This window comes from Eleutherodactylus coqui, chromosome 8 (assembly GCF_035609145.1).
Source record: "Eleutherodactylus coqui strain aEleCoq1 chromosome 8, aEleCoq1.hap1, whole genome shotgun sequence".
Taxonomy (NCBI): Eukaryota; Metazoa; Chordata; class Amphibia; order Anura; family Eleutherodactylidae; genus Eleutherodactylus; species Eleutherodactylus coqui.
In genome coordinates, this window is record NC_089844.1 from 165,591,289 (window position 1) to 165,603,770 (window position 12,482).

Below are 12,482 nucleotides of genomic sequence, written 5' to 3' on the forward strand. Positions count from 1 at the left end.
TCATTGCATCATTTAAATGCCCCAATCGGCGTTTGGAGGTCCTGAACGTCCCACTCTGCCTTCAGTGTTATCGGAGAGTTAGGATCGGTTGTCATGGCAGCCTAGGGCCTCCTGAAGGCCCCCAGGGATGCCATGAATGACCATCTATCAAGGCACACCTTCATAGATTACCCTTTCAGAACGCGGTATAATGCAATACTATTGTACTGCAGTATACTGTATGAGCGATCAAAAGATTGCAAGTTTAAATCCCATTAAAAACAAGTTTATAGGAGTTTTTTATTAAATATTAGAAAGAAAATTAAAACTTGTAACCCCCCCCCAATAATGGCACAATTTTATTTCCTAGGTCTTTTCACACATTAATACTTCAGAGTTTTCCAGCACATTATGGGGTACACCAAAGAACGGAGAAAGGCTGCAGCAGGAAGGGTTAAACAAGTTCTATAATTATGCTCTAGTCACATCCAGAGCTGCATTCTCTTCTCTTATATAGGCTACAGCCATGGCTAATCGTCCTGCGATGAAGGTGGTCGGTGGGATGCCCCTCCTAGGGCCTTTTGCAGAAAACTGGGAGAGTGTTCAGTGTTTCCAGGCCAGAGAAGAGGACTTGCTGATCGCTACATACCCGAAATCTGGTGAGACTGAGGAACTTTATACACAGGGGCGTCCCTATCCTTGTCAGTCCCAGAGTCTCTGCTCTTCAGGTAGTAGCACTGCTGGCTGGGGTATCGGTATGTGGCACCGCTCCTCTTCCACTGTCCTTGTAGCTTCACCAGTCTTGTTGCGGGTCTGACTTGTCGCTACCTCTGACCTACCCTATAAACCTGCCCTTGTGTGCTCTGCCCCGCTCCTGAGTGCTTCATAATACCATCTTTAGGCTGCCTGTCCACGGGCGTTGCGGTATCTTGCGGCAGATCTCTGCCATATGGGAGCAGGGGCTGTCAGACGGATCTCCGCTGTCGGCCTATCTGACAGATAGGCTGACCGCAGAAAATCGCAGCAAATCACAGCATGCTGCGACTTGCTGGCTGCAGCGAAGAATCGCAATGATTCTCCACTCGTGGACAGGGGGCATGCGCATACTGTCAGGGGTTGAACCGGCGACCCAGCCCCTGTGCTTGAGGGGGCCCAGAGGCCGTCCTCCACCATATACAGGTACACTTTCAGATCGCACTGTCTGCGGCCGCCTGATTAGTGCGGTCTGGCCGACAGCATGAGCCAGAGACGAGAGGAGGAGGAGGAAGGACTAGATGAGGACAGGGGAAGAGGAGGGGGGATGAGGGAAGGAGCAGAGAGGACACAGACTCGTGCACAGCATGGCATGGAGCATGGATGATGAGGTCCTCTCCTTGCTGCTTCCCTCCTGCTGACACTGTGTACAGCTGCTCTCCTCACCACAGAAGTAGTCCAGGCCCCGGGGTATCTATCTAGTATCTATCTGGCCTCATGTCCACTCGCACGCACGGATTTCACTGCTGAATCCTGCACATGCGCACCAATTTCTTTTAAAAAATCTGTCTTTCCGCATATCCGCGGCACAGCACAAAAACAGCTGCGGATACGGACATCTTCCATAGGCTTCAAAGGAAGCTGCGGGAGCCGCCTGTGTGGCAGATCCACAGGAAAATGGAGCATGCTGCGATTCCTTCTCGTGCATGCGACCCGCACGCCAGGAAGGAATTCATCTGCATGCTTTTAGCTGCCTTACTGATGCTAATGCATCCCTATGGGCAGCAAGAGGCACGGATCTCCCTGCAGGGGCCACGCGCCAGTTTTATAAGTAAAATCTGCACGTGGGCATTGGCCCTCAGGTATAGGGAGGGGGGGGGGAAAAGGGCCTGGGGGGGAGGGCGGACGGCCCAAGCTGAACTTTTGCACCCGGGCCCGTGGTACGCCTTTAGGTATGCCCCTGGTTCACTGCGTTCCCTGCGGCCGAATTATCACTACAGGGAATACAATCCAAACCCGCCCATGGACCACCAGCCTTATGCCTGCATCACACGAATGTATTTGCAAAGTGTTTGCACGTACAATATGTAGTGAATAGAACGCTCTGCAGCTCGGTAGCCTCACGCACGTGCCATGCCTGGCCCACGTCTTTAATTTGGTGGTTCAGCGCTTTCTGAAAAGCTACCCACGCTTGTCAGACCTGCTCGGAAAGGTGCGCCAGCTCTGCGCACATTTCCGCAAGTCCCACACAGACGCTGCCACCCTGTGCACCCTGCAACATCGGTTTAATCTGCCAGTGCACCGACTGCTGTGCGACGTGCCCACATGGTGGAACTCTACGCTCCACATGTTGGCCAGGCTCTATGAGCAGCGTAGAGCTATAGTGGAATACGAACTCCAACATGGGCGGCGCAGTTGGAGTCAGCCTCCTCAATTCTTTACAGAAGAGTGGGCCTGGTTGGCAGACATCTGCCAGGTCCTTGGAAACTTTGAGGAGTCTAACCAGATGGTGAGCGGGGATGCTGCAATCTTTAACGTCACCATTCCTCTGCTATGCCTCTTGAGAAGTTCCCTGCAAAGCATAAAGGCAGACGCTTTGCGCTCGGAAACGGAGGCGGGGGAAGACAGTATGTCGCTGGATAGTCAGAACACCCTCCTGTCTATATCTCAGCGCGTTGAGGAGGAGGAGGAGGTGGAGGAGCATGAGGAGGAGGGGAAAGAAACAGCTTGGCCCACTGCTGAGGGTACCCATGCTGCTTGCCTGTCATCCTTTCAGCGTGTATGGCCTAAGGAGGAGGAGGAGGATCCTGAAAGTGATCTTCCTAGTGAGGACAGCCATGTGCTGTGTACAGGTACCCTGGAACACATGGCTGACTTCATGTTAGGATGCCTTTCTCGTGACCCTCGCATTCAACGCATTCTGGCCACTACGGATTACTGGGTGTACACACTGCTCAACCCACGGTATAAGGAGAACTTTTGCACTCTCATACCCGAAGAGGAAAGGGGTTCGAGAGTGATGCTATACCACACGACCCTGGCGGACAAGCTGACGGTAAAATTCCCATCCGACAGCGCTAGTGGCAGAAGGCGCAGTTCCGAGGGCCAGGTAGCAGGGGAGGTGCGGAGATCAGGCAGCATGTATAGCATAGGCAGGGGAACACTCTCTAAGGCCTTTGACAGCTTTCTGGCTCCCCAGCAAGACTGTGTCACCGCTCCCGAGTCAAGGCTAAGTCGGCGGGAGCACTGTAAAATGATGGTGAGGGAGTACGTAGCCGATCGCACGACCGTCCTCCGTGACGCCTCTGCCCCCTGCAACTACTGGGTGTCGAAGCTGGACACGTGGCCTGAACTCGCGCTGTATGCCCTGGAGGTGCTTGCTTGTCCTGCGGCTAGCGTCTTGTCAGAGAGGGTGTTTAGTGCGGCTGGGGAATCATCACGGATAAGTGTACTCGCCTGTCAACCGACAGTGCCGACAGGCTTACACTCATCAAGATGAACAAAGCCTGGATTTCCCCAGACTTCTCTTCTCCACCAGCGGACATCAACGATACCTAAACAATACGTAGGCTGCACCCGCGGATGGAAGCATCGTTCTCCATCACCATCAAAAACGGGGACCTTTTAGCTTCATCAATCTGTATATTCTATTCATCCTCCTCCTCCTGCTCCTCCTCCTGAAACCTGACGTAATCACGCCGAACGGGCAATTTTTCTTAGGCCCACAAGGTTCAGTCATATAATTTTTGTAAACAATTTTTATACGTTTCAATGCTCATTAAAGCGTTGAAACTTGCACCTGAACCAATTTTTATTTTAACTGGGCTGCCTCCAGGCCTAGTTACAAATTAAGCCACATTAACCACAGCGATTAATGGGTTTCACCTGCCCTCTTGGTTGGGCATGGGCAATTTTTCTGAGGTACATTAGTACTGTTGGTAATTTTTTTGGGCCCTCACCTACAGTGTAATCCAATTAATTTTTTGCCCACCTGCATTAAAGCTGACGTTACATCAGCTGTGCTGGGCACTGCAATGGGATATATTTATGTACCACCGGTGGGTTCCAGGGAGCCACCCATGCTGTCGGTCCACACGGAGTTGTAACTGCATGTGTCCACTTCTAAAGAACCCCAGTCTGACTGGGGCATGCAGTGTGGGCCCAAGCCCACCTGCATTAAACATGACATTACCTCAGCTGTGATGGGCAATGCAATGGGATATACTTATGGACCGCCGGTGGCTTCCTGGGACCCACCCATGCTGTCGGTCCACACGGAGTTGTAACTGCATGTGTCCACTTCTAAAGAACCCCAGTCTGACTGGGGCATGCAGTGTGGGCCCAAGCCCACCTGCATTAAACATGACATTACCTCAGCTGTGATGGGCAATGCAATGGGATATATTTATGTACCGCCGGTGGCTTCCTGGGACCCACCCATGCTGTCGGTCCACACGGAGTTGTAACTGCATGAGTCCACTTCTAAAGAACCCCAGTCCGACTGGGGCATGCAGTGTGGGCCCAAGCCCACCTGCAGTAAACATGACATTACCTCAGCTGTGATGGGCAATGCAATGGAATATATTTATGTACCGCCGGTGGGTTCCAGGGAGCCACCCATGCTGTTCGTCCACACGGACTTCACAATAGGGAGTTGTACCTGCCTGTGTCTACTTATAAAAATCCCCAGTCTGACTGGGGCATGCAATGTGGGCCGAAGCCCACCTGCATTTAATCTGACGTTAGCCCTGCTGTCCAGGGCACTGCAATGGGATACATTTATGTACAGCCGGTGGGTTCCAGGGAGCCACCCATGCTGTGGGTGCACACGGAATTCCCATTGCGGAGTTCTACCTGCCTGTGACTATTTATAAAAAACCCCGGTCTGACTGGGGCATGCAGACACCTTGACAGAATGAATAGTGTGTGGCACATAGGTTCCCCATTGCTATGCCCACGTGTGCAGCTCCTGATGGCGGTGGCACAGGATTATATTTCTCATTGCTTCTGTACAGCATTGTGGGCTATCGTCCTGCCCCTTTTAAAGAGGGTCGCTGCCTAGCCGTGCCAACCCTCTGCAGTGTGTGCCTGCGGTTCCTCCTCATGGCAGACGCACTTATAAATAGACATGAGGGTGGCGTGGCATGGGGGCAGCTGAAGGCTGCACAGAGACACTTTGGTGTGTGCTGTGGACACTGGGTCGTGCGGGCGGGGGGGGGGGGGGGGGGCAGCATCTAACCCAGGAGAAGTGGCAACGGAGTGTCATGCAGGAAGTGATTGTGCTTTGTTGGAGGTAGTGTGGTGCTTAGCTAAGGTATGCATTGCTAATAAGGGCTTTTCAGAAGTTAAAATTGTTGGGGGGGGGGCACTCTTGCCGCTATTGTGGCTTAATAGTGGGACCTGGGAACTTGAGATGCAGCCCAACATGTAGCCCCTCGCCTGCCCTATCCGTTGCTGTGTCGTTCCAATCACTTTCTTGAATTGCCCAGATTTTCACAAATGGAAACCTTAGCGAGTATCAGCGATATACAAAAATGCTCGGGTCGCCCATTGACTTCAATGGGGTTCGTTATTCGAAACGTACCCTCGAGCATCGCGAAATTTTCGTCCCGAGTAACGAGCACCCGAGCATTTTGGTGCTCGCTCATCTCTAATTGGTACGGGTTGAGACCTCAGGTGCCAGTTCAGAAGAGTTTTGTAAACTAACTGCTCTCTTGGTGGATCCGGCTCATGTATTTGTCTTGACAGCCACTGCAGAAACTGAGCTTTCCGCAGGTCCTGACAAATAGTAAGCCACGTCCAATTCTGCAAAACAAAGGTTCTCCTGGGTCATCGCTTAGCCCAAGGAACTAGACATCTGACATAGGAACAAAAGCCATACCTGTACTTACACCTGCTTCTAAACTCCGCACCTTTCTGGGCTTTGTTTCATGCTGCCGCCCATGGATCCACTCTGTTTCCTCTCTTATGCAACTACTCTATGACTGTCTTTCAATCATTCTTTTCTCTCTCTCACCCCTGCACCCTTTTACACTTTATCATTTATTCTTTTCTGTACTGAATTTTCTGGCCATATGACGACAGTATTGACACAAAAGCACGGGGGACAACCACGGCCACTTGGATACTACTCCATGAGGCTGGATCCAGTGGCTCGAGGAGCTCCCTCATGTATGTGCGCGGTGGCAGCAGTACAGGCAATGGTTGACAAATCTTCGGAGTTGGTATTGAACTACCCCGTAGTGGTCCTCACCCCTCATGACATCCGGAGCATATACACGCAAGTGCAACCCAAGCACTTCTTTCTGGCCCATCAAATCTAGCCACAATGTGCTCCTGTCATTCTTTTCAATGTTACTACTACCTTGAACCCGGCTACTCTTCTTCCAATTAAGTATCCTAGTTCAAAAGGGGGGGAGGAGAAGACATAGGTGATCTAGGTATTGCAGGTCAGCTATTTTTAAACAAGGTTCTGATCTGTTTGAAATAGAATACCAGCCTGATTGTCTAGCGGTAATCGGTGCAAGGGGTTTCAGGAGTTCCAATTCAGCTGGCAGAAACTGAACCGCTTGAGGTAATGTTTAAAGGGTAGTGATGCCTCACGCGCTTCCTTGTGCTGGAAGGTCCTGAAAGCATATTGGGAACCGATGTGATGGGACCCTTGGGATGTTGTATCGAACTTCACCCGTCCGGTGAGGCTCGTATACACCCCGGGTCTGAAAGTCACCCGACCTTCTGTCGGATGGCAGCAGACCAAGCGACACCTCTCCCTGTCCTCACTCTTATGCACGCAGAGGAGCAAGATTTTAATGTCATTCTCCGAGCCTTTGGGCTACCAGACAGACGGACCTTGGCAGACTGTCAGTCTCATTGGTAATGGTCTACCTAAAGGAAGGGGAAAAAGCCCCCTTGGTCCGTCAGTACCCCCTGGCACATGTCCAGGAAGATACAATTGCAGACACTGTCTCTTCTTTATGTTAACTTAATGCCCTTAAGGACTGTGTCTTCCCAGCCAATACCCCTTTTGTTCCCCGTTAAAGAGAAAGAGTTTAAAGGGCCAGCCAGACTGTCAGTATTTGTTTGCATTTATTTTCAGAGGAAAGCAGTACTGTTGGACAGTGCTGCCATAAGGGGCACAGAATAGCCCAAAACCAGTTCACCAGATGCATGAAGCTGGTATTAGATGCCTGGCCAATTCCCGAGGGCACCGCCCTCTTGTAATATGTTGATGATTTACTTTTTTTTATGTACTCCTGACCCAAATAGTTACCTCAATTCATCACTAAGCCTTCTGTGTTTCAGAGTAGAATGGCCGCAAAGCCAGCAAAGACAAACTTCAGTTCTGCAAATCTCACGTAGTGTTCCTGGGCCACTGCCTAGGTCCAGGTGCTAAACACCTGACGCCAGAGCGCACGAAGGTGGTAAGTGACATGCAACTTCCCACCTCCCATGCCCAGTTGCGTACCTTCTTGGGACTGGTTTCATACTGTCGTCCGTGGATACGCTCTGCCTCCATGACCATGCAGCCTCTCTACGACTGTTTGGGTTCACGGCCATTTGCCCTAACCCCGCAGGCCGAGTCAGCCTTCCATCAGCTGAAAGTACAGATAACCAGACTGCCAGACTATGACAAACCTTTCCAAATGTACATCACTGAGATGGCGGGACACGCCACCGCTGTACTGACACAAATGCATGGTGACAAAAAGCGACCTGTAGCATACTACAGTGCCCATCTTGACGCGGTGGCTAGAGGGTCTCTATCATGTGTCCGAGCGGTTCTAACAGTCCAGGCGCTACTGGACAAAAGTTCTGACGTTGTCCTAGATCAGACCATGGTGATCTACACCCCACATGACATACATGGTATCCTGACACAGGTAAGCCATAGACATCTGTCTCTTGCCAGACAGATAAAAATTGAACTCGCAGTGCATTCCTCCTCGAACATCTCATTCCAAAGGTGCACCACCTTGAATCCAGCCACCTTACGTTTACTAGGTGACGTAGATTCAAATGGGGGGAGTAAGTACAGGGGACCAGTTGTTTTACAACTCCCTGAGTGACGAACAGGAGGCATTTGACACCCGAAACCAGCATGACTGTGTGGCCCTCATGGCCCAGGAAATGGCTGGGTTTGCGCATGTCACAGACAAGCCCCTGCAGAACCCCCAGTTTGAGCTGTTTGTGGATGGATCCAGATACATGAATGACGAAGGAAGGTTTGTAACCGGTTTTGAAGTAGTCACACTGAATGAGATACTTGTACAAAACCACTGCCGCCACACATGTCAGCGCAGGCCTGTACAATCGCGAAGGATACCACTGCTAACATCTACACTGATTCCAGGTACGCCTTTGGTATTGCACTTGACTATGGGCCTATCTGGCGCGCGCAGAGCTTCACAGCTCAAGGCAAGCCGATCAAGAATAGAAAAGCTGTAAGTTTACTAATGAAAGCCATCATCTTGCCAGAACAGGTGGCCATAATAAAGGTTACTGAAGCCCCTGTTAACAAATGCATATTTTGAGTTGTTTTTTTTTATATACATGGTCCCAGGGTGAGGATGGACAACTCCACACTGGATATGCAGTGGTCACACAACAAGATGTCCTAAAAGCAGAATGCCTCCGCATGTCTCAGCACAAGAAGCGGAACTGAAGGCCCTCACTGAGGCATGTAGAGTGGCAGAAGGTAAGATGGCAAACATTTACACTGACTCCCGGTATGCATTTGGCATAGCTCATGATTACGGCCCAACATGGAAGGCCAGACAGTTTTTTAACCTCAGCAGGACAGCCAATTAAGAATCACGCAGCGGTGCAGAGTCTCTTGGAAGCCCTACTTCTACCTGACAAAGTGGAGAGCTCACACCAATTCCTACATCAGAGAAGCAAGAGGCAACGTCATCACAGACCACACAGCAAAGGCAGCGGCCCTCAAGCCGTGGAAGAAAAGAAGAATTTGACAAAAACTTTGGACATTGACAAAAACTTTGAACTTTGATATGCTAAAGACTTTACAGTTAAAAGCCAGCAAGGAAGGAAAAGACAAATGGACTTAATATGGGAGCAGCAGAAACAGTACGGTGTATGGCGGACAGTCGACAGAACTTGCCTACCACAGTCCCTGTGCCCCATGATGGCCCAGCTGATGCCCGGAAAGACGCACCTCTCAAAGTAGCAATGATGTCGACGCTTGAACAAGGAAGGGTGGCTCCTGGGTTTTCTGTAGCTGCTGCATCATTTGTCCAATTTTGCATGATCTTTGCCTTAAGCAACAGGGCAGAAGTAAATTTGCCACATAACACTTGCCTAGACCACTCTACCCATTTCAGGGATTGCAAATTGACTACATTCAGCTCCCACTTGTTAGGAAGTATGAATATGTGCTTGTTGTTGTTGATTTCTTTTCAGGTTGGAGACCTACCCTGTTACTAAAGTAAATAAGCAGGTAACTGCACAGAAGCTCATGAATGAGGTAATCCGCAGATACGGGGTATTAGAGACAATTGAGAGTGACAGAGGTACACATTTTACAGGTGAAGTGATGCGAGAGGTGATGTCAGCCTTTGGGGTGGAACAAGCGTTTCACACCCCATACCACCCGCAGAGTTCAGACAAGGTTGAAAGACTAAATGGTACGCTTAAGTTGAAAGAAGTGTTGTTTGGCTCTATGCCAAGATTGGGGCTGTATCATCCACAGGCCCTACAGCAGGGCTATGACACAGTAGCCGGATATGTAAAGCACCTGTGTGACCAACTAACAATAACACAGAATCTAGTCTTTTTCTTCCATTCCAGACCCAGACAATTTAGAGGTATCACACTCTCTACAACCTGGAGACTGGGTGCTCGTAAAGAGGCGTGTCCGGAAATCCCTAGGGCCCAGATTCAAGGAGCCCTATCAAGTCCTGCTGACCACACCTACTTCAGTAAAAGTTGAAGGAACTGTTGCTTGTCTTGGGACTAATGGGACTTTTCACGCCCTGCTTTGCCCCCCCTCCCCATGAGAAGGAAAAATGAAGGACATTTTGTTTATTGATGGACTTTTTGGACTCCTCACTCCATGCTTCGCCCCTATGAGAGGGTGCAAAATGACAATGCCCAGAACCACTTTGTTAGACACCACCAAATACTGGTAGATGGACTGAATACCGCACAGGTGAAGGACTGTTGGACTTGCACACACACACACCTGGTGCCACTAGTTTTCTTTTCCTGGTTGTTACTGTTCCGCCGAAAGAATTGCTTACATGGACAAATGAAAACTCAGAAATCTGAGATAGCTGGTGGGGTAACACATTTAGTTCTTTGAACCCTGCCAATTGGTTCTCTGGTCTGGGAGGGTGGTTCATGGGAATTTTACAAGGTATGCTTCAAGTAGCAATGATTTTGCTCGTCACATATATATTGCTTTAAAGTTAATCACGTCTTGTACCACACGTTGTAGTGAAAAAGCTTTTGCTAAACTTTAACCCAGATGGACTTTGGGACCACCACATGACTCTAGGGAATCTGGCAGGAGCTGGCACCACTCGGGTGAAGTACCTAGCATGATGGTGGACCCTATGTCCAAATGGGGGAATGTGAGGGGTTAATTCGTGTTTATGCTTTTCTAAAGAGAAAGATAAGTGTATTTCATCTTCTTAAGCTTAACCACAAATACGTGTAAGGGTTGACGCTTTTAAAATGGACTACAAAGACTCCATTTTGTCTCTTTGCTTCTCTGCTATAATACACATATATTTTGTATTAATTTCAACTTTCACTTGAGAAAAATGTTAGATTTCAGTTAGAATGATCCACCTGGAAATATTAATTGGATTACCACTAGGTTTCTGTCCTGTTCTTATCTTTAAATAATTCTAGTTGAAACTTAGTAACAAGCTTACAGGAATGTACCTCCCAATTACACCTACACAGAGGAAGACATACCGATAAGAGGCTGAGATGTTTTAAATCAATACATGTGCTTATTAATTGTAATTGTATCTGTCATAAAGCCACTTGCTTCGTAGAAATGTATAAAGATTGAATACATTGTACATTAAACAGGCATTTCTTTGGTTAACACATACGGTGTGGTGTCCATTGAACTCCTCAGAGTATACTCGCAAGATTCAAACAGATTGGGAAGCAGACAGCATCAGCTGACGGGTCCCCTTGTGACCCCCCCCCCCCCAAACAATATGGTGTGTATGGTGGCAGTAGGTCAGGGGGGCAGTGATATGGTCTGTATGGTGGCAGGAGGTCAGTGGGGCAGTCATATGGTCAGTATTGCAGCAGGAGGTCAGTGGGGCAGTCATATGGTCAGTATTGCAGCAGGAGGTCAGTGGGGCAGTCATATGGTCTGCATGGCGGAGGGGTCTCTGCATACACAGTGTATTATAGAGGTAATGTATCCATTGTTCCCATATAATCTTATTTCCCCCTATTTATACTTGAGTGATGTATTATAGATAAGGGATGCACTATATACACGGTGCAGACAGGATCGCTGAGCAGAAGAACGATTTATAAAAAATCACTGATTACAGTTGTTTGTATTAGTTTGTAATCAGTATCTTCTACCACCAGGTGGCGACATTGCACTGCTGAGGCACTGACTAGTACAATGCAATAGTGTGTTGCTGCCACCTAGTGTTTCTACACGGAATGTGGATTGTGTTTAATATATTACCGTGTATTTAATGTCAAAGCTGTTCTACAGGTCCCTCCCCTTTATAATGGCTCCTCCCCTTTGTAGAGGCTGCACCCCTCCATTTATGCATAGGAATTATCAAACAATTTTGTCCTGTCACCAGTAGTTTACTTTCTTGTAGTTTATAACTGTTTTGCCCTTACCATCATGAAAGTCATTTTTGCAGGAGGTGGCAGGAGGTCAGTGGGGCAGTCATATGGTCTGAATGGAGGTAGGAGGTCAGTAGGGCGGTCATATGGTCTGTATAGTGGCAGGAGGTCAGTGGGGCAGTCATATGGTCTGTATGGTGGCAGGAGGTCAGTGGGGCAGTCATATGGTCTGTATGGTGGCAGGAGGTCAGTGGGGCAGTCATATGGTCTGTATGGTGGCAGGAGGTCAGTGGGGAAGTCACATGGTAAGTATTGCAGCAGGAGGTCAGTGAGGCAGTCATATGGTCTGTATGGTGACAGGAGGTCAGTGGGGCAGGCATATGGTCTGTATGGTGGCAGGTCGTCAGTGGGGCAGTCATATGGTAAGTATTGCAGCAGGAGGTCAGTGAGGCAATCATATGATGTGTATGGTGGTAGGAGGTCTGTGGGGCAGTCATATGGTGTGTATGGAGGCAGGCGGTCAGTGTGGCAGTCATATGGTCTGTATGGTAGCAGGAGGTCAGTGGGGCAGTCATATGGTCTGTATGGTGGCGGGAGGTCAGTGGGGCAGTCATATGGTCTGTATGGTGGCAGGAGGTCAGTGGGGCAGTCACATTGTATGGTGGCAGGAGGTCAGTGGGGCAGTCATATGGTTTGTATGGTGGCGGGAGGTCAGTGGGGCAGTCATATGGTCTGTA

General features: G+C 49.4%; 1 pseudogene; it reads left to right on the plus strand.

The window, feature by feature from the left end:
* Window positions 1-500: 500 nt before the first annotated feature.
* The window catches only part of LOC136577127 (sulfotransferase 1A1-like), a 102,853-nt pseudogene continuing 90,871 nt past the window's right edge, over window positions 501-12,482 (plus strand).